This window comes from Diplotaxodon limnothrissa, linkage group LG3 (assembly GCF_057381915.1).
Source record: "Diplotaxodon limnothrissa isolate DT_005_m linkage group LG3, D_limnothrissa_male_GT1.1, whole genome shotgun sequence".
NCBI classification, from domain to species: domain Eukaryota; kingdom Metazoa; phylum Chordata; class Actinopteri; order Cichliformes; family Cichlidae; genus Diplotaxodon; species Diplotaxodon limnothrissa.
The window spans coordinates 54,706,229-54,728,685 of NC_140598.1; positions in this window are offsets into that span (position 1 = coordinate 54,706,229).

Below are 22,457 nucleotides of genomic sequence, written 5' to 3' on the forward strand. Positions count from 1 at the left end.
CTAAATCGACCATCTGTTACAGGTGTTTTGTGCCAGAAATGGAGTGTCCACTGAAGACTGAAGATACTGAATCTCTACGCCTTGCCATTGATCCCTCTTGTGCCTTCATCTAGACAAGAGACATTAACTTAACCACTCTCATATGCTCTGTACCTACATCACCTTCCCTGACAGTCGTAGCTTGGCTCATCTGAGGGTGAAATTATAAGAATGTGTTATTTTGCAAAGTGCTCTCTAGGGTTCCTAAATAAAATATGGCATTGAGGTCATTTCTTTTGAATTAATCCCTTCTTCTGAAATATAAGAACCTCTCCTGGTTTTAATGGCACTTTGGATTTCTTTACTTTCTGTTCCACTTCCAAACCCAAATAGATGCTGACAAGCTGACACAGTAACATGGAAGAGGGAAAGACGTTGGAAAGGACTACTACAAATAAACCTAATGCCTAACAATGAAAAGTGTAAAATAAGAACAATAATAATAATAAAGATAAAAGATGAAGTAACAAGTTTTTAGTTTTTTGTTTATTCCAAATGATCATCCAGATGTCTGTGACATGTGATGACAAACACCATAATGGAAGGCCTTAGTCATCACATGCTTAAACTCATTATATATTTTTGCACATGCTGAACAGGCAGTCAGACATGCTGTAACTGTGTGGTAGAAAACAGCATGAACACCATACGGCAGGGGTCTCAAACTCCAGTCCTCGAGGGCATGGAAAAGTTGCATGACACTGGCCCTTGAGGACTGGAGTTTGAGACCCCTGTCATACGGAATATGACAGGTGTGGTTGAACTGCATGAAGACTCTGAAGTTTCTCTTCTCTTCTGGCAGGACAGGAATGTGGCCTTGTCCTGTGAGCCACAGTAAGGATGTACTTAGGGTAGAACTGGACTGTCACCGGCCTCAGGCTCTTCACCCTTTTCAAAGACAAAGCAGTCATTCAGATAAAATATTAGATATTGTTTACCTGTAAATGCACAAAGAGAATTTAGAAATGTTATTATTGTCAAGAGTGAACAAGCACTGATAGTGTAATCTACAGCTGTGGCCAAACATTTAGAGAATGAGAAGTGTTGTTTGCTTATTTACAAAGTTTGCTGTTTCAGTGATAGTTGTATATCATATTATATCACTTCAAACAGAGGTGATCCAGTAATGCTGCACTAATGAATTAGACTAACTATTCACTTTAGCTAAAGTTATTAAGTTAGCTAAAGAGTTGGGATGCTGTGTAAGACATAAATAAAGCTAAAATACAAAGGTTTGGACACTGTTTTGCATGTTTCCCTACTGTAGGGGTCTCTGCAAGCATACAGAGGGGGTACTCTGAGAGGGTCCAAGATGACAACTTTGGAATTCTACTAGAAACAGTCGATCATATTTGTTTGTCAAAGCTGAATTCAGGGCAAACTACGCTAAATTAGCGTTTTTAGCTAACAGCTACAATAAGCATAAAAGTTACCGTACGGCTATCATTTGTTAACATGACGCTTGTTCTTATACATGTAATACATTTATTACCAACCTGAGAGTTTATCCGCTGGTCATTCGACATGACGAATGACTTCTGAAGTCTTAATTCAGCTCAAGACGCTGTAGATTCCCATCAGTAACACTTTCGGTCCGCTAGTAAAACGTAGTTCTATTAATCTGCGCTTGAACCGGAACCGGATGTAAGTTCCAAAAAACTGAATTTTGGAACTGAAATTGAATTGTAGAACTGAAACTGAATGGTGAGAAGTGAAACTGAAATTATTCGAGAGCTGAATTTTCAAAGGATAAAATGCAGTTTCAAAGCAAATCAATTCATTTTCAAAATATAAATTCAATTTCAATTTAGTGATGATCATTTTCAAACCATAAATTCAATTTCAAATTAGTGATGATCATTTTCAAACCATAAATTCAATTTCAAACTAGACTAATTCAAATTCAGTTTTCAAAAGCATTTATTCAAGTTACAATTCAGATTCAATCTGAGCCATTCAAATTCAAATTGAACTTATTCAAATTCAGTTTCTGATGGCACAGATTTCTGCCCATAAAAATGCCATCTTAGTGTGGACGGGAGGCCAAAACGGAGCGAAAACGATGAGTTTTCAAACAAAAACGCATTAGTGTGGACGTAGCCTTAGTGTTCCCTACTTGGGGGAAGGGTTGTAGTGTGGTGTGGAGTAAGATGGAAAGCTGTCTGGAATAAACAACAGCAACAATAAAAGCTTTAGAGATTGAAAATGTGACGTCATTTCCGGGGTAGAACCGCAAAGGATTGTAGGTAAGAGTCGCAAGTGGTACTAACGCACGCAGGCTTTCACATGAAAACAGTCACACAGCAATAAAAAGAAACACAAAGAATGGCAAGAAGCTGCTGTAAGCTGTCGCATGACAGCCACGGCAAGCCGACGGGTAAAGAGATAGTTTTTTTATCAGATTCCGTCGTGGAAGAAAAATTGTTCAAACCATGTTTCCGAAGTAACAAAGAGCCGAAAAAATGTAACAACAGCTGTGAAATGGAATAGTCCAAATCACGAAAGTAAATTGGACCTGGGCTTGTTGCAGGGATCTGAAGTTACTAAACATTTTGTGAGTGTATGCACTCACACTTAGGACCATATAATAATAAGTATGTGCGTGATGAAAGTTGGGCAGCACGCCAACGTCTTTACTCCACTCTGTATGCTCGTATGGGTCTAACCCTTTCACTCCTTTGATTTTTTTTCCCTCATACTGTTTTTTTGCCTCAATGGTAATTAATTAGTAGTAGAAATAATTTCTGGTACGCATCACAGAAATGTAGCAGTGACAATAATATTGTATGCTGTAATCGTACTGGGCAATTAGTGATACAAAACAACTGTTTTATCCTGTGAATAAAAGTATATGTTTTTGTCAGTGTACCATGGTAATAACAGAAGCGAAACGCAATATTGTGTCAGGACAATTTACTATTTATGCACAATAAACAAAGGAGCATAGCGCGACGATCTGTTCAGCGCCAGACTTGCTTGTAACCTATATCACTAATTATGTTAAGAAAAATGAGGCATTAACTACTACAGCAGACTGACCTTTGTGGAAATACTTGGAGCTGACTAACCTGTGAGCTGGAGTGTTCTGGGACGTTATATTTGGTCTTTGAATGGCTGCAATCCAGGCCATCCGTCGCCTCTTTGTTACTTCGGAAACATGGCTCAAACAATTTCTCTTCAACGACGTAATCCGATAACAACCGATCTCTTTACCCGTCGGCTTCCCGTGGCTGTCATGCGACCGGCTATTGCAGTTAATAATACAACAGCTTCTTGCCATTTTTTGTGTTTCTTTTTATCGCTGTATAACTGATTTCAATTGAAAGCCTGCGTGCGCTAGTACCTCTTGCCACGAGTTCCCAGAATTCTTTGCGGTTTTACCCCTGAGTGACGTCACGTTTTCAATCTCTATTCACAACTCATCCCTGAAGACCAAGAAGGCCAGAAGTGCAAGGCTGTGAAATGGGACAGTCTCACCTTCAGCGTCACTGGCTGTCTCGGTGGAGTTCAATAAACTCAGTTGTCTGCTCCTTGCTATCTAAAATATAACAGGACATTGGAGTAAATTCTCAACTATCTCACACTTCTGTTTAATCAGAAGCTTTGTTGCTCTACATCTATCTGCTTTAATGTCTTGATTGGCATCGGCTCTCTGTAGTACAGTATCACTTCCTGTTCCTGCTACAAAGCGCGCTCACACACACACAGGTGTACACACCGGTGATCACAGACACACTATACTGTATCTTCCTTGGCTGCTGCCTCAAAGCATACCATGCACTGTTGGCCTTGTGTGCTGCTCAGTAACATTCAATATTTACTGTTAGTTATACTTTTCTATATTGTTGCTGTGGTTTCCCTATTATGTTGGTCTTTTTTTGCTTGTTTTCTTTTCTTTCTTTCTTTTCCCCAACAGATGGTCCAGCGGATTTTTTTTGCCTCTGTTTTTCTTTCCCTCCATTTCTTTCTTTCTTATGAAAGATGTCACTCCAACGTCACGTTGTGCAGTGGGTGTCTGCTTCCAAACCACCATAAACCAAACTAAATATCAGCAAAAAAGCACACTGAGACAAAAACTAAGACACATAAGCTTAACATGTGTATTGGAATTTCTTTCATTTCATGTCTGCGTCACACCTTATTCATGCAGTTAAACAGATGGTGGGAGCCGGGTGAGTTTTATCTCAGGAAGTTGGGGGGGAGCAATCACACAGGAGATCCATGGTGTGAACGAGAACTGTGAAAAGCTTTTGTACTGCAACGGTTTTAAAAGAGGACCTGAACTGTCTTTCCTTCATTCTGGAGTTGAATAACCTCTGTGTGACAAAACTATGCATAAATTGCTTCAAGGTAAGTTTCTGCCAATTAGAAGGTCATCTAATCAGCAGTGACATGTATATAAACCCTAACATTTATAAAAAGGAGTGCTAATGATAAAATGACAATTTCATAGATCTCAACACTGCACACAGTGAACCATGATTTTCATGGGAATGTTTTGCTACCTAATGTTTGATACTAATCTTAACTCTGTTAGTCTCACTTGGCAGGGCACAGCTTGAAACAATGAGTAAATGGCAGAGAAATACTGTAAGTCTTTACTAAACAAAACAAACCACTGTTTGTTTTTCATTGGTATCTCTTAAAAATGTGTGTCGAGTTCCTCAAGTTGTATTCATGAATTATTGTTACTTCTTCCTATCACAAATGAATAACAGTGTTCAACTAACGTCATTAATGCTAGAGTCTTATTAGATTATTCTGTTATTATATGTTACCTTATATATGTAATCAAAGTAGTTGAATTAGAATACTGCTGTAGATCACATTATACCCTTTAATATAGAGTGTGTGAGCTGTATGTAGTTTAGTTCTCATTATACTTTTGAGTTAACAGAACATATTCACATATTAGTTCATTAGATAAATGTGCATCACTCTGTATCCTTGATCTGCTGGGAATGTGTTACACTGTTTTCTTGACATGCTTAATTGTTGAATCATGAAGAGAAGGTTGTAAGCAGGAGACTCTGTGTCTAAAGACAGGGGAGATAGACAGACCACATTCCACACCCCCACCTTACAGAAAGCAGAGAAACAACTGCCGAGGTCATAACTTAGGCGCTGTAACAGAGAAAAAATGTGATGTTTTGGCTTTTACGACTAGCTGGGGGCCACTAGAGACTATAAAAAGCTGAGCAACCCGTCACCATTTTGAGACATGTGCCTGACCCTCTGGTAGCATCTCTCCCGTCCGGACGTTGTAATGCTCTGACTGTTGAATTGTATGGAAATAAATGATTGTTGATTGAGCATTGATACACCGAGTATTGTCCCTCCTTCAGCCCAAAGATTCAAAGAATTGGGAGAATTCAACAACTTGGTGCCGTGACCCGGATCTTTGGTGTGCTGAGGAGGTGTAGATTTGGCCTTTGGTGAGATCGTGGGGCAAAGTGAACAGAAGGCCGGCCTAAAACAGAAAGGTAAGCACAGCCTGTTGTATTATAAATACCAAATGTGCATATTGGGCTTTCCAAATTAATCTGTTCGCTGAGTCACATGTATTTTCACAGTAAATTTGTCGGTGTCTGGTTTTTGGCGCAAGATACTAACAACATAAGTTGAGGCTGAATTCCAGTGTGTTAAATAAACTGCTTCTACCGAGATACTAATAACATACTACGTTGGACTAGTTGCAGTAAACTGCTTCTACCGAGATACTAATAACATACTACGTTGGACTAGTTGCAGCCACTTTACCTTCCACATTTAATTTTGTCTAATACTGGCTTCTGTAGCAATAATACATTAGAATTTATTCTGAAGACGCGGCCATTAGTTCAGTACATTGAAGTCGAGGTTTGTTTATTTTGTTTATGGTGTCAGTGACGTCCTGGCTTTTGCCGGCTATGAAATAGAAGTTGATTTAAGGAAAAGCAGATGCTGGCTTCACGGTGCAGTTGAACGCTGGCAACGCGAGAGCGAAACACGTCCGTAGGTTTGGTTTATGATACGGCGTGTTCCGGTGGTGCGGCCGTGAAGTGCAGTAGTGGTTGGTGCTAGTTTTAGTACATTGGATAGAGGTTTGACGGTGGTTTGTGGCGTCAGTCGAGTTTTAAGGGCTGCGGTCATAATACAAAGTAAAATTTTAAGTACATAGAGCAACACCTGGTTTATGATGTCAGGTATAACTTCGGGGATGCAAGCATCACTTTTATGATGCGACTTTGCCCCGTGGTGGCGGTCATAAGCGCAGAGAAAGGGGTATTTTGGTCTATGGTGCAGTGTGCTTTAAGAAGATCTAATAGTTGAGCTCAGAGGTTTCTGTGTAAAATTCCCGCTGAGGAAAAGTGTTGTGTGTGAGTGTGAAGGCGCGCTCTGGGTGAGAGTGTGTGTGTGAAGCTGCGAAGCGCGCTCTGGGTGCTGTCTCGTGGGTAAAGCGCGCACTGAGTGAGAGTGTGAGTGAGGCGCGCTCTGAGTGTGTTTTGTGTGAAGTGTGAAGCGTGAACACAGTGACAGTGACGGTTGATGTGTTTGATTAGGAGGACATTAGAGCAAATACACATTTTAGGATCAAAGGTTGATGCCTAGTGTACCTGTGGAACATTTTGCCCTAGGAGTGGCGACCCTCCTGTCCGTGGACGCGTGGCCAGGACCGGCGTCGTCCGGGTGCCGAGGTGGTGACTTGGGGAGGTGAGGGCCCCCGCATAGCTACGGAAATAACACTGGAACGGCCGTGTAATCACGGGTTCACATTTATTCCGGACTAGAACAAGACACATTTTGCGAACAAACGTTGAGTCTAGATTAGTAAAGAAATATAAAAAGGTTGAATTCCTCGTTTCAGTGGTTGAAATTGTTGTGTGCCTGTCCCCTGACGAGTGTGAAATTAAAATAAAGAGGGAATTTGGAGCCACATAGAGATAGACGGGCATAATTGGGTGTATTACTCTGTGGTGTAATAAAAATAAAAAGGAGAGATAGTAAGAGGTGTGCAGTGGAGAATTATGGAGGAGTACAGAGAGGAATGTGTTGGGAGACTGGCGTACAGTTTACGCTGTCAAGGTAGGCGGGTTGCCTGCTTATCTGTTTAACAGTGATGAAAATGAAATTAAATAAATCTCTTAGTGTGTTAATACAGGAAGCTGCGGACCTGGACCAACTGCCCCCACAAGCACAGCGGCCGAAGCAAAATTATAGGTAATGGGAACCACACCCAGCACGAATCAGCAGCTGTGAAAAAGACAGCAGCGAGGAGAGAATTAGAGGAGAAATTAAGAGAAGTTTTAACACATAAAATTGGGGCCAACGGACTTGTGGAAGTTGGGAAGGCGTCCGGAGCATCACAACAAAAAGGTGAAACAAAAACACACACAAGCAGAGAAATCTGAGAGAAAGGCTCCTTTTAAGGTAACGCCTAGTTTGAGAAAAGATAAAATTAACCTGCTTTTATACAAATGCACATACACGCAATGAAGAAACAGCTTACACTCATGAACACGTGAAGATTTTCCAGCAAGGTTAAAGAAAAATTAACATACTTAAATGATGAAGTCTATACATTACTGACAAAGAAACCCTCTGGGTTGCAGGACAACAATTTAACTAAAAAAAAAAAAAAAGGAACACTGGTCTAACCAACCAGGCAAGACACAACAAATTTAGTGGTTAAAAGATTCAAATTGTGACATGTTTTCTGTTGATTGATTAATAAAAGTGATTACTGAATGAAAGAAAGTTCCTTTTTTGGGCTTTTAAACATGATCTTAAGAATTTTAACATATACCGGTGTTGTCCTGTCAACTTGGTGGGTTAGGAGTTGATTATATCGGGAGACAAAAAACAAAAAAAGGGGGAGAGAAGGCTGACACAGGGCCTGGCCCCATTGTCTCCCCTCTGAATAACACAGCCAACACAACATCATTTTCCTGTTCGTTTGTTTTTGTTTTTTGTTTGTTTTTGTTTTGTTTTGTTTTAGTTTTTTCTATACATATTTAATTACAGGCTGCTTTGCCGGCCCTGAAAGCCGAGGCTGACTGGACTCCTGCTCTCCCCCATACGTGACACTGACCAAATGCTGCAACAGCTGGACCCACAACAACGACCTGAGAATGTCAACAGACCTGCAGGAATGTGATCTCATGCAGCCGAGACGGAGAGCACTAAACCTAAGGCCCGTTTCACTACACGGGGGAAGATTCCCAGACTGCGTCAGCTGACAGAGCTGTGACGAGACGCCCGCCAAGCCTGAATGAAAAGTAAGGCCGAGCGAAAGAATGCTGACCTTGATAACTTTGCATTCACACTGTGCAGGACAGTGATGGACCAACACGGATGATCGGGTGGCGAGAAAGGGCGTGACCGAGACAAGAGGAGTAACTGAGGACAGAAGGCACCTCAGAATGGACAAAAACACAGAAGAAGATGCAGGTTTCACCTGCGGTGAACATCGACACTGGAGAAAGGACTGCCCCAATTGGGGTCAGAACCAGGACGGACTGAATTTTGAGCAGCAGCAGCAGCAATGGTCGCAAACAAACTGAAAAGGAGGGGGGCAGGACCCCAGGGCATGCTTCAGGCCGTGGTTTACCCAGAACACCAGAACAGGAAAGTGATGAACACAAACACCCACACAAACACACACATCTACATGCACTGACTCAGAATGAAGAGAAACAAACACACACACACACACACACACACACACACACACATTGGAATGCTGATTCACTGAGAAGTGATCCACATACACACACACACACACACGCTGATGCAATGAAGAATGCTTTGCTTATGCTGATATGCAAAATGCTGCACACAAACATCCCAATGCATAATTTTTATGAGGAGCCATTGATTACTTAGAATGTGTTATATGTCACCTAGAAGGCATTTATGTAGATTTTAGGAATAAGCTCTAAAACGGTTTGGTTATGAAAACAATGTCTGTGCGTGATGTCTGTTTATGGCTCAAGGCCTTGACTGAATTCTTTGCTGTGCTTCACACAGCCCTGATGAGGAACAGTGGCACAGAGTGAAATTGATGAATTAATAGTGTAAGGTTAGGTTGGAGTACGGCATTTTCTGTGATTGAGTTTTAATTCAAGGAGGAACAAAAGGTGTTACGGCACCTGAGGTTCTCATTCCCACACAATATTGTCCCGGCAGGAAGCAAAATTTTCCTGTGAATTTCTGGTTGATTGTTTGGTTTTGTTTAGCGCTAGCTTGATTTTATCAGTGAGCTTTGGCTTGTGTTCTTTCTCGTAAGCGAGAGAGGATAGTTTTATGCTTGGACATGTCTGCAACGGGCCCTAGTTTGTGTTATTGTTGTTAGTGTTTTGTTGGTTATGTCTGTTTTCGTTTTGTTACAGTGCACTGAGATAAGAAAATCTGAGAGGTGTGATCCACCGGTGGTGATATGTTGATATTTTGTGAGTTTATGATTTAACAATCAGCTCTTTAAACCAGGCCTGAAAGATTGAAATTTAAAGCGCTATGAAATATTCTTACAAAAACAGTTGCAAAGTGTGCTTCTCCATGATTGTAATTGGCTTGGGAGAAATTCACTTATAGGGAACACTGAGAAGTTCTGAGTCTAAAAGGATTGCACCGAGTCAATCCGGCCCAAAAAACAACAAGGAATTGTTTTCCTTTAAAATGATGACGTCATCTTGCTGGTGATGGACGCTCGAATAGGTTGCGCGTGAGACTCCATTATCAGCAACATCTGGTATGAATGTGTATGGAGGTATGCATGTGAATGGACTGTGATGGACTGACGACTAAAAGTTTTGACTGACTTGATACTGAGACAATGACTGCACCAACTTTAGGATTAGTAAATGCCAATAAACAATTCATAAACAATTCACCCAGCCGACAAGAGAAGGGTGGATGCTTTGCTTTGTTTTGTTTTGTTTTTTCAGGAGCAGGAGGATAAGAGAGACTGGAGGAGGAGACTCTAGCTTCACATAAGTATGAACTGCAGACTTAACACTGTGGTTGCTGATTTTGAGTTACTGATGTTTGCATTAAGAAAACTGTGCTATATTAGCTGTGTTTTGATTAAGGTATCATGTTATATTATTGGGAATGCCAAATGCTACAGTGGAGAAGACTTTTGATACCACTCATGACTGGAATATGTTATTATTAACCACAGCAGGCCACTGTAAAAAAGTCAATTAAATTTTATAGAGGAAAATCGCCAAAATTTAACAATACCTATGAATGACTGGCCACATTCAGAATAGAGATATGCAATAATAAACATTGGTCCACGTGATTTAGGTTCTCACTTGAAATAGTAAGTTATTAAATGTAGAATATAATCGACAGGGACATTTGATAGGATGTGGTACTGAAAAAGAACAAGAGCAAAGTAAATAAAGAAAATATTGTGTTTAGTTTGGATAAATTCAAATTAAAATGTACCATTACACTCAGAGGATCAATATGGAATAAAACATATGCAAAATTTGTAGGAAGTACATGACTGATAACTGTTCTGTCCTGAGCGTTTGTTTCCAGAGCACCCACTTGACCACACCAACAGTTTCTCGCCACCGAGGAGGGGTACTTGCAAAAAGAATAAAATAAAAATCTGAGTTTAACAAAACATTTTAAATGTAAATATCAAGCTTACCTTTCTTTTTCCATGAAATGTGCTTGTGGGCACGCCAGCCATTTTGAAAAGGTGGGCAAAACAATTGGCAAGGCCACACCCCCACACATGTGATATAATTTTAAAGGTACTGTTGCCCTCTCTAAGAAACATCAGGACTTAGAGGAGTGGCAAGTAGAGTATGCGAGCTACAAGCAAAAACTAAAATGTGTACTACAGTGTGCAAAAATGAAATACTGGGTCATCAGGGGGACATGAGGGACATTTATAAAACTAAAAGTCCCACTAACCTTAAAGTGCACTTGAAAAGCCCACACAAGAAGGCTAACCTAGCTTACCTAGAAGACCTCATCAGGGGGAGCACACTCCCCCTCCTTGAAGAGCTCACCCACTCAACCCGCATCCCCAGAAAACAGCTAACCCCAGATAAGGCAGCGTGATGTATCCCGAGACAACAGGACTGGGACATCTAAATAAAGGTGTGAAACAATCGCCTTCAAAAGGTTATCAATTCACTTCAACCAAAATTAGGACCACACGGTGCGGCAAGAGTTAATAGTTATTAGTCTCAACACCCAAGGATAACCAGAAGAGCATGACTGATATGATGGAACTGGGATTTTGTTACACTTAATTTTTGCAAAACACAAATAAAACTAAATTGAAACTAAGGATTTTCAGAAAATAAAAACTAAACTAAACTAGCAAACAATTGGTAAAAACTGATTAAAACTGATGAAAATTGCAAAACTATTACAACCCTGGTCCAGACTAAGATGGTGTTGGACATCTTCAGGGCAGAAAAGGGTTGGTGTGACCAAGGTGTGGTTTGGCTTGTTGTATGTACATTTCAAAATGTTACAGCTCTGGATGGACCAGTTACCAGGGCATGGAAGGATGACAGACTTTATTACATGAGGAGAAGGGACATTTTCGGGATCGAAGATCCTCAGGGATGACAAGGCTGGAGCAACGGTACTCGAGAGAAGAATTTCTGATACTTTCTGAGATATGATGTCACCAACCTTCTCTTTTAATTGTCTAGCTCCAATGAATTGACACATGGGAGTGTGTCAAAAAGGGGGAAGTTGAGTCCGAACATCAAACAATGGTTTTATGAACATCTTATGACGTTATTTCTGTGTTTAATAATTTAGCTATGGTAAAACTTAAGCTTATAATGTGTTAGACTTAGAAAGGGTTCACTAATTTTTGATTTCTTTTACACACACATAGATTATGATTAGAATAGGTCCTGAACATAATATTTTAAACCAAATTTGAATCATTAGAACAACAATGGATAACAATATTAGATTATCAAGGCTAGGGAGAGAGGTGTTTTGGTTTTCTGTCTCTTGCAGAGAAAGGAAGAGACACCAGACGGGGACCCGGAGATATGAGGACCCTTCACAGCAGAGACAGATGTAGGGACAGCCGAGACAGCAACTGGGGTCAAGTGTCATGACGTTTGGGCTCCTGGAGAAGATGGATCCCACAAACACAGCAATAACCATGAAGGGGTTGGCGAAAACCAGGAACACCAGACCAACGAGGTTCGAGAGGCTCTTGGCAAAAAGGGGGACACGCCGGTGACCCCAAAATACACAGATCTTTGTTTGAAATCGGGGCAGAATAATCCCCAGAACTGTGCAATGACTAAAGGGTGGTCTAACCCCGGAGGTCGAAGAAAGAAGCTGAGAATCACCCAACTGGAAGACACTGGTAGCTGCAGCAATAAAAATAAAGGTTAAAAGCTCCTTAGACAGAGGTTCTAGTCTAAGTACATTTGAAAGGTATAAGGTGGCATTAAAATGGGAGTGGAAAACTGGAGCACCAAAATAAAGCTGTGGGAGAATTGGGGAGTGATGGGAGAGTCATCTGTAACTGCTGTTATGGTTGTAAATCTAACTTTGCTTGCATCTGAACTGCGTGAACACAGAGGTCATCCCACATATGGTCCACCCGTTAAAGGGGGACAGAGGGCCTCAGGATCAAGAAAACTTGGACCTTGCGACCCTGGAGTGCATGTTGTAAGTGATCTCTTTCAGAGATCAAAAGGGGGAATTATTAGATTATTCTGTTATTATATGTTACCTTATATATGTAATCAAAGTAGTTGAATTAGAATACTGCTGTAGATCACATTATACCCTTTAATATAGAGTGTGTGAGCTGTATGTAGTTTAGTTCTCATTATACTTTTGAGTTAACAGAACATATTCACATATTAGTTCATTAGATAAATGTGCATCACTCTGTATCCTTGATCTGCTGGGAATGTGTTACACTGTTTTCTTGACATGCTTAATTGTTGAATCATGAAGAGAAGGTTGTAAGCAGGAGACTCTGTGTCTAAAGACAGGGGAGATAGACAGACCACATTCCACACCCCCACCTTACAGAAAGCAGAGAAACAACTGCCGAGGTCATAACTTAGGCGCTGTAACAGAGAAAAAATGTGATGTTTTGGCTTTTACGACTAGCTGGGGGCCACTAGAGACTATAAAAAGCTGAGCAACCCGTCACCATTTTGAGACATGTGCCTGACCCTCTGGTAGCATCTCTCCCGTCCGGACGTTGTAATGCTCTGACTGTTGAATTGTATGGAAATAAATGATTGTTGATTGAGCATTGATACACCGAGTATTGTCCCTCCTTCAGCCCAAAGATTCAAAGAATTGGGAGAATTCAACAGTCTAAAGTGACAATGAAGATTTACCGTCAGCGGTTACTTCCTGAATCAAGATCCAGCTCCAGATCATATGATTGCACTGTCATGCTCTGGGGTTTTGTACCCAGTGTTCTTGGTTTTGGACTTTTGATTCTGGTTTATTTAATATTCTGAGGCCAAAGTCCTAGTTTTGGTTGTTATAGTTTTAATTTCTGTTTGTATCCTGAGGTCTGTTTGTTATCTGGCATTAGAATTTCCATTTTCAATCCCTGTTTTATTAACTGTCCTTGTGTTTAGTTTCCTGTGATAATATCTCTCTTTGAAGTCAGTTTTGTCCAGTGTTGAGTAAGTTACTTTAAATTAGTAACTTAGTTACATTACTAGTTACTTCTATCAGATGTAACTCAGTTACATCAAGTTAGTCAATACTTTCAAAGTAACTAGTTTCCCTGGAAAGTAACTTTGGTTTTACTCAGAATTCTCTTATTAATGTGTTGCTCCCCTAGCTGGATAAACAGCAAGGATGCCAGTCTTCTAGCTTGCTTACATGCAGTATTGTGGAAATGACAGTCTTCACTAGTGGGGATAGTTACAAAGCTTTCTTCATTGTGAATGACCATACATGTTTTTATTGAATATTTGAAGAACCAGCAAAAAAAAAAAAAAGAAACTTTTGTAGAGGACATAAAGTCAGAGATAGAAACAACAAGGAGCAGGTGCATCTAGTACAGGTAGAGCTGCTGCAAAAACCCACAGAGCTCAGCAGCCAGCGCAACAAATTCTGGATCCTTGGCTTTTAGTTAGCATTAGCAGCACATGCTGCGGCCGATGTGGAAGGACCTTTATGCTGCGCACTGTGACTCACTGTGGCCCCCAGATTGTGGAACTCTCTCCCTTTGAGCCTGAGATCTGTGGACTCAGTGGTCGCTTTTAAAAAACAGCTAAAAACTCATCTTTTTAAACTTGCTTTTGGTTGATTTTTAACTTTAGGTTATAGCTTCTGTGAAGCACTTTGTGATTTTTATCTTGAAAGGTGCTATATAAATAAAGTTTTACTTACTTACTCACAGCAATGCTCCCGGGTCAGCCCTGACTTTGTGTTAAACTAATCCTAAAGTAATGATGGTTTTTCTAACCACTGATATACCACAACTTTATCCTTTCAACAGCTACTGAAAGTAGAAACCTACCTTCTATTGGATATTTACATAGAGATCCTCCAGCTTCAAACTGTATTACCCTTCAAGGGCCTGCAGTTCAAAAAAGTGCCCCTCTAAGAGCCAAACCCATCTGTTCTCTGATTGGATAATTAAATTTGGGATTGACATGACATTGGCCAATCAGATGAAAGGAAGAAAAACAGGGTCAAAATTCGTTGTAACTTGAAATTTGAGTGCAGAGTTTCACACGTATTTTTTTGGCTAAGTCCACACACAAATCTTTTTTACGCACACACAAATTATTTTTACATATATAAATCCTGATTTACAAGTACAAAATATTTATGACCACAATTTGTGCCCATACAGCCGCCAACAGAAAGGAAAAAAGAATGTGCATATTTCCATGAGAGAAATCCCACGCCTATGTCACAGCATCACGTGTGCTTTTTTTCGTCTAACACAGAAACTGCAGTCATGGTTCTTTCGATTGTACTCGGAACTCGGAAATTCTGCCTTCTGAGTAGGAACATGTATCTAACTCCAGACTGCACATGAGCTGTATATAGGGCTGGACTAGGACAAAAACTTGGCCTGGGCATTTTGACTAGAGACCGCCCACCAGGTATGATAGGAAAATCATAAAACCTTTGAATGAAAACAAACGCTATTGTGACAGTGATGTACATTGTCTTGTTGGTATATATGTGCTGTATCAGCTGGACCCACCACAACAACCTGAAAATGTCAACAGTACTGCAGGAAAGGCATCTCACACAGGGGAGACGGAGGGCGCTCAACCCAAGGCCCATTTCACTACATGGGAGGAAATTCCCAGACAGCTTCAGCTGACAGAGCTGTGACGACACACCCACCAAGCCCAGATGAAAAGTGAGGCCGAGCAACAGAATGCTGACCACCATAACTGCATTTACGCTGTGCAAGGGGGTGACGGACCAACACAGACGATCAGGTAGCAGAGAAAAGGACGTGACAGAGACTGTTATGCCCTTGAGTCAAAAGTCAGCGGTTGGTGTGTGTGCTGATTGAGCCACATAAGCAGAGTGATAAATAAGCTCAGAGTGAGACATCATTGCCACAAGAGATCTTTGTATCCTATGTGCGGAAATGGAGCGAGGGAGCGCTCTGTTCACTAACCTATCTTTGATGTACCCTTTCGTTTATGATGTCGTGAAAAAGTGCTCCGGCAGTTATTAAATAGGGACTAGTTCATGTTCACGCTAAGAGTGCTCTACACGTTCGCACCTCGGAAAACGTTCGTCTTTGTGAGTATTGACATGTGTAGAGACAGTCGTTATGTGTGTTTACATGGAGCGAACTGTATGCTGATGTAATGTACATGTTAAGCTAGGCTAATCGGCAAGTTGTTATTAAGATGTGTGTTAACCAGCGATTCATTTTCATTTTTTCTCATGTTCTAGTTACATAAAAACAAGAAAGTCAAGCCTTGTGTGGAAGACCTCTTCTGTTTGTTCGCTAGCTGTCTAACCTCACAGGGTCACGTGTCGTGAGGGCAGCATAGTAAAAAGACGAAGGAAAAGACGCCTACTCAGCGGGTTCAAACATACAGAGCTACTTTAAGCAACATGAGTCTACGCTCAGGAAGAAATTACCTAAAAGACTACGCTGCTGAAGAGCTAGACGAAGCAGCCGGTGGTGAACAGCAACCAGACGTTGCCACTCAACCAGCTACAACGCAGCAACGGTCTCAGCCATTCGACACCAAGTCGCAGCAATCCAGAACATCGACAAGGCGTTCTCAACGGACATCCTCATCAACAGCTTCTGCAGCTGCAAGGGCCTACGCCAAAGCTCAAGCAGCACGAGCTCAACTGGCCTTCGCTGAAAAGGAAGCTAATGCAATGAAACAGAGAGCTGAACTGGATGCTCATCTACATGTCCTCCAGTGCCAAAAAGCAATAGCCGCAGCTGAAGCAGAGGCCTCAGCCTATGAAGAAGCAGAGATTCAGAGCGGGGAGCTCTACGGAGAACTTTGTGAGGAAGCTGAGCCCATCAGTACAGTGCACCGCACTAACGAATATGTTCAACAACAATGTGAGTTACTCTACCCAGACACTCAGCACGACTCAGCACAGCCTCCTAAAGGAAATTGCAATGAAGTAGATGCACAAGACAGTACACAAATAACTAATCCTTTTATAACCAACACTCAGACGAAAACACCACCTGTAAATAGAGAAAGGAAACAGGAGCAAACAGTGAACACTGGTGTAGTCGACACGTACTGGTCCAACTCCACAAAGCACACCCCCAACCTTAACAACTGCGTACCTGAATCAAGTGAAATGCAACAGTTTGCAAAATACCTAATTCGCAAAGAACTAGTTAGCACAGGTCTTTTGCAATTTGATGACAAACCTGAAAACTATTGGGCATGGAAAACCTCATTCATCAGTGCAACCAAAGACCTAAATTTGTCTCCAAGAGAGGAATTAGACTTGCTAACAAAATGGTTGGGTCCAACATCATCCGAACAGGCTAAGCGCATTCGTGCTGTACACACCCTCAATCCTGCTGCAGGTGCGAAGATGGTCTGGCAACGCCTTGAAGAGTGCTACGGCTCACCTGAGGCTATTGAGGACGCACTCTTAAAAAAGGTAGAGGACTTTCCCAAACTCACAAACAAAGACAATGTTAAGCTGCAGGAACTTAGTGACATCTTATTGGAGCTTCAGTGTGCTAAACAAGATGGCGCGCTCCCAGGACTTGCTTACCTGGACACAGCTAGAGGAGTCAGGCAAATAGTGGAAAAACTTCCCTTCAACCTACAGGAAAAGTGGACAACTGTAGGAACACAGTACAAGGAGACTCATAGTGTGTCATTTCCTCCTTTCACAGTTTTCACACAATTTGTCCAGCGGCAAGCGAAAATGAGGAATGACCCAAGCTTTGCTATGTCCAAGGCCAACACCCATGTCCCTTCCCCCACAGAAAAACTGAGGTCATATAGTCGCAAACCTACTGTGTCAGCACACAAAATGGACATTACGGCAGAGCCGGACCAGAATAATCTCAGTCCAAAGAAAATGGAGGAACCGGATCGCCAGTGCCCAATCCACAAAAAACCACATCCACTCAAAAAGTGTAAGCTCTTTAGAGACAAAACTATTGAAGAAAGACAAGCCTATCTCAAAGAGCACCACATATGCTACAGATGCTGTGGGTCTGTCCAACACATTGCAAAAAACTGTAAAGCAATGGTTAAGTGTATTGAATGTGACAGCCTCAAACACTTATCTGCAATGCATCCTGGTCCTACTCTTGCCCCTAAGAGTACTACACCAGGAAACAACGACAATGAAGAGCAAATCGAGAGCTCACCTTCAGTCGAGTCGAAGTGCACAGAGGTATGTGGCCAAGGTGATAGCCCACGTTCATGTTCTAAGATCAGTTTGGTCAAAGTGTATCCCGCAGGCCAAAAAGAGAGAGCTATAAAAATGTATGCAGTAATAGATGATCAGTCCAACAGGTCACTGGTTAAGTCAGAGTTTTTCAGCCTTTTCAAAATCAATGCCAAACCCACTCCATACACCTTAAAGACTTGCTCTGGCAGAGAACAAACCTCAGGTAGGAGAGCTGTAAACTTCTTCCTCGAGTCTTTGGATGGAGAAGTCAACATCCAGCTACCCCCTTTAATTGAATGTGACTCTGTGCCGGACAATAGATCTGAAATACCCTCTCCAGAGATTGCCCAGCATCACCCACATCTTCTTCCAGTGACAGATAACATCCCACCTGTCGACCACCACGCCCCAATCCTTTTACTCCTTGGAAGGGACGTCATCAGGGTCCATAAGGTACGTGAGCAAATCAACGGACCCAATGATGCACCATACGCCCAAAGGCTAGACCTGGGTTGGGTTATTGTGGGGGAGGTGTGTCTAGGAAAAGTGCACAGTCAGTCAGAGGTCAATGTCTATAAAACACACACCTTAGATAATGGACGTGCATCCTATTTTGAGCCTTGCCCAAACACAATTCACGTTAAAGAGAATTATGGGGTCACTATGAATGCAACCTGCATCACAGACGATTTGGGACACTCTGTGTTTGTTAGATCTGAGGGTGATAACAAACAAGCCATGTCTATCGACGACAGAGCATTCCTGACAATAATGGACAGTGAAGTTTATCAAAACCAAGAGAACAGCTGGGTTGCACCTTTACCCTTTCGCTCACAGAGAAGGAGGCTCCCTGACAACAGAGAACAAGCCCTAAAACGCCTCTGCTCTCTCCGAAAGACTTTGGAAAAGAGACCAGAAATGAAAGATCACTACATCCAATTCATGCAGAAAATGTTGGATAACGACCAAGCCGAGCCTGCCCCTCCTCTGCCACTAAATAAAGAACATTGGTATCTGCCCACGTTTGGGGTATACCACCCACAGAAGCCACAACAAATACGAGTCGTGTTTGATTCAAGTGCAGAATGTGATGGAATTTCGCTCAATCAAGTGCTTCTTGGCGGACCTGATTTGAACAACTCCCTATTGGGAGTGCTGTTGCGCTTCCGCAAAGAGCCCATAGCCCTGACAGCCGATGTGCAGCAAATGTTTTACTGCTTCGTTGTGCGCGAAGACCACAGAGATTATCTGCGTTATCTGTGGTATGAGGACAATGACATTACAAAGAGCATAGTTGAGTTTAGAATGAAGGTCCACGTGTTTGGAAACAGCCCGTCACCCGCTGTTGCCATCTACTGCATGAGACAGGCAGCACAGCAGGGAGAACGAGAACACGGATCTGATGCAAGACAGTTTGTTGAGCGTCAGTTTTATGTTGACGATGGTCTCACATCAGTCGCCACGCCAGAGGAAGCAATCAACCTGCTCACAAGAACGCAAAACATGTTGGCAGAGTCTAACTTGCGCCTCCACAAGGTGGCATCAAACTGCAGTCAAGTCATGGAAGCTTTCCCTGTTGAGGATCGTGCAAAGGACCTGAAAGATTTAGACCTAGGAGTAGACCCTCTTCCAGTTCAGAGAAGCTTGGGACTCTGTTGGAACCTACAATCTGACAGCTTCACTTACCAGGTGTCAAATGAGAGCAAACCATTCACACGGAGGGGAGTATTGTCGACAGTTAATAGCCTCTATGACCCTTTGGGATTTGCTGCTCCCATAATAATGCAGGGCAAAGCATTACTCAGGGAACTGTCATCTGATGGAAAAGACTGGGACACACTCTTACCCCCTGAGAAACAGGAGAGGTGGGACTTATGGAAAGACTCTTTGCAAGCCCTTGAGAACCTCCAAATACCAAGGTGCTACAGCCCAGGTACGTTAAGCACAACGAAAGTGAAAGAACTTTGCATTTTCTGTGATGCCTCCACTGTCGCTATAGGTGCAGTAGTCTATCTGCGTACAGTTGACAGTGAAGGACAGTGTCATACTGGGTTTGTGATGGGGAAGTCTAAACTCGCACCCCGCCCCGCACACACTGTACCACGCCTGGAACTATGTGCTGCTGTGCTCGCGGTGGAAATGTTTGAGCTCATCAGAGACGAGTTAGACATTAAAGTAGACAATGTGACTTTTTACACAGACAGTAGGATTGTGTTGGGGTACATACACAACACCTCCAGACGATTCTACATGTATGTTGCCAACAGGGTTACGCGCATTAGAGCATCCACCCATCCGAGTCAATGGCATTATGTACCAAGTGAGTTAAATCCAGCTGACCAGGCCACTCGGTTCATTCCAGCAGCAGACCTGCAGAACAGTACCTGGTTCTCAGGTCCACCCTTTCTGTACTCTGACCCACACACAGAACCACACACTGGTACTTTCACGCTCATCGAACCTGAAAAAGACAGAGAGATACATCCGGAAATAAAAGTAATGAAAACTACTGTAGCAGAGCCACAGTTGGGTTCTGACCGTTTCAAAAAGTACTCAAACTGGATCACTCTTTGCAGAGTCATAGCCAGACTCATTCATGTAGTTACATCCTTTGCACAAAAGACAAGTGGGCGAAGGGGATGGAAAGGTTTCAGTGAGACACCGAGCGTCCAAGAACTCACCCGAGCCCAAGCAGTCATTATTCGAGCCGTCCAACAAGAAGCTTACAAAGGGACGCTTGAAAACATTAAAGAAGGAAGGAAGGTCAGTGGCATATTTGATGCACTCAAAAAGCTCAATCCTGTAGTGGACAAAGACAGTCTCTTACGAGTCGGTGGACGTCTTTCCGCTGCCGATCTCACAGAGAATGAAAAGCACCCTCTGATTATCCCATCTACCAGCCACATCGCCATGCTAATTGTAACTCACTATCATGAACGAGTGGCTCATCAAGGAAGACACATAACTGAAGGAGCTATCCGTGGTGCTGGGTACTGGATAATTGGAGGGAAGCGGCTTGTGTCATCTGTCATTCATCGGTGTGTCACATGTCGCAAGTTGCGAGGCAAAATGCAGATCCAGAAAATGGCAGACTTGCCTGCAGACCGAGTCACCCCTGAACCACCCTTTACCACTGTAGGCCTAGATGTATTTGGGCCATGGACTATTGTGACGCGTCGTACAAGAGGTGGTTGTTCCCAGAACAAACGTTGGGCTGTGTTATTCACATGCATGTCAACTAGGGCTGTGCATATCGAACTGATAGAGACTATGTCTGCTGATAGTTTTATCAATGCATTAAGAAGGCTCTTCTCTATTCGGGGCCCGGCCAAGTTTCTGCGCTCGGACAGAGGCACGAATTTTGTGGGCGCTTGTAAGGAATTAGACCTAAACTCAGGAAACAAAGCAGTAGGAAAGTACCTGCAAGAGAGAGGGTGTGTTTGGACTTTCAATCCCCCTCATGCGTCTCATATGGGAGGCTCGTGGGAGCGCCTTATAGGCGTTGCCAGGCGCATTCTGGATGCAATGTTGTTACGAACTGAACAAACACGTCTTACTCATGAAGTGTTGTGCACCTTCATGGCCGAGGTGATGGCAATTATTAATGCAAGGCCTCTTGTTCCCATATCCACCGACCCTGACAGTCCTGCAGTACTCACTCCAGCAGTGCTACTAACGCAGAAGATGAGTGCTGTGTCCGCCCCACTTGGGAACTTCTCATCAGGGCAGCTGTTTGGGAAACAATGGAAACATGTTCAACTCCTCGCTGATACCTTTTGGAAAAGGTGGAAGGGAGAGTATTTATCCACCTTACAAGGTCGTGCAAAATGGACAGAGACTAGACCTAATGTCAAAATAGGAGATGTGGTCCTGCTAAAGGACCCCCAAGCCAGCAGGAACGAATGGCCCATGGGACTAATAGTAAAAACATTCCCCAGCAGCGACAAGAAGGTCCGAAAAGTGGAAGTGCGGACTGTAAAAGATGGGACTGTTAAAATGTTTCTCAGACCAGTTTCAGAGATTGTTGTTTTGCTTGCAGAGACTGAATGAATATTCTTCAATGCTAGATGATGTTTGAATATGTTGTATTGATGTTTATTGTGATATAATGTGTGTATATCAAGCGGGGAGTGTTATGCCCTTGAGTCAAAAGTCAGCGGTTGGTGTGTGTGCTGATTGAGCCACATAAGCAGAGTGATAAATAAGCTCAGAGTGAGACATCATTGCCACAAGAGATCTTTGTATCCTATGTGCGGAAATGGAGCGAGGGAGCGCTCTGTTCACTAACCTATCTTTGATGTACCCTTTCGTTTATGATGTCGTGAAAAAGTGCTCCGGCAGTTATTAAATAGGGACTAGTTCATGTTCACGCTAAGAGTGCTCTACACGTTCGCACCTCGGAAAACGTTCGTCTTTGTGAGTATTGACATGTGTAGAGACAGTCGTTATGTGTGTTTACATGGAGCGAACTGTATGCTGATGTAATGTACATGTTAAGCTAGGCTAATCGGCAAGTTGTTATTAAGATGTGTGTTAACCAGCGATTCATTTTCATTTTTTCTCATGTTCTAGTT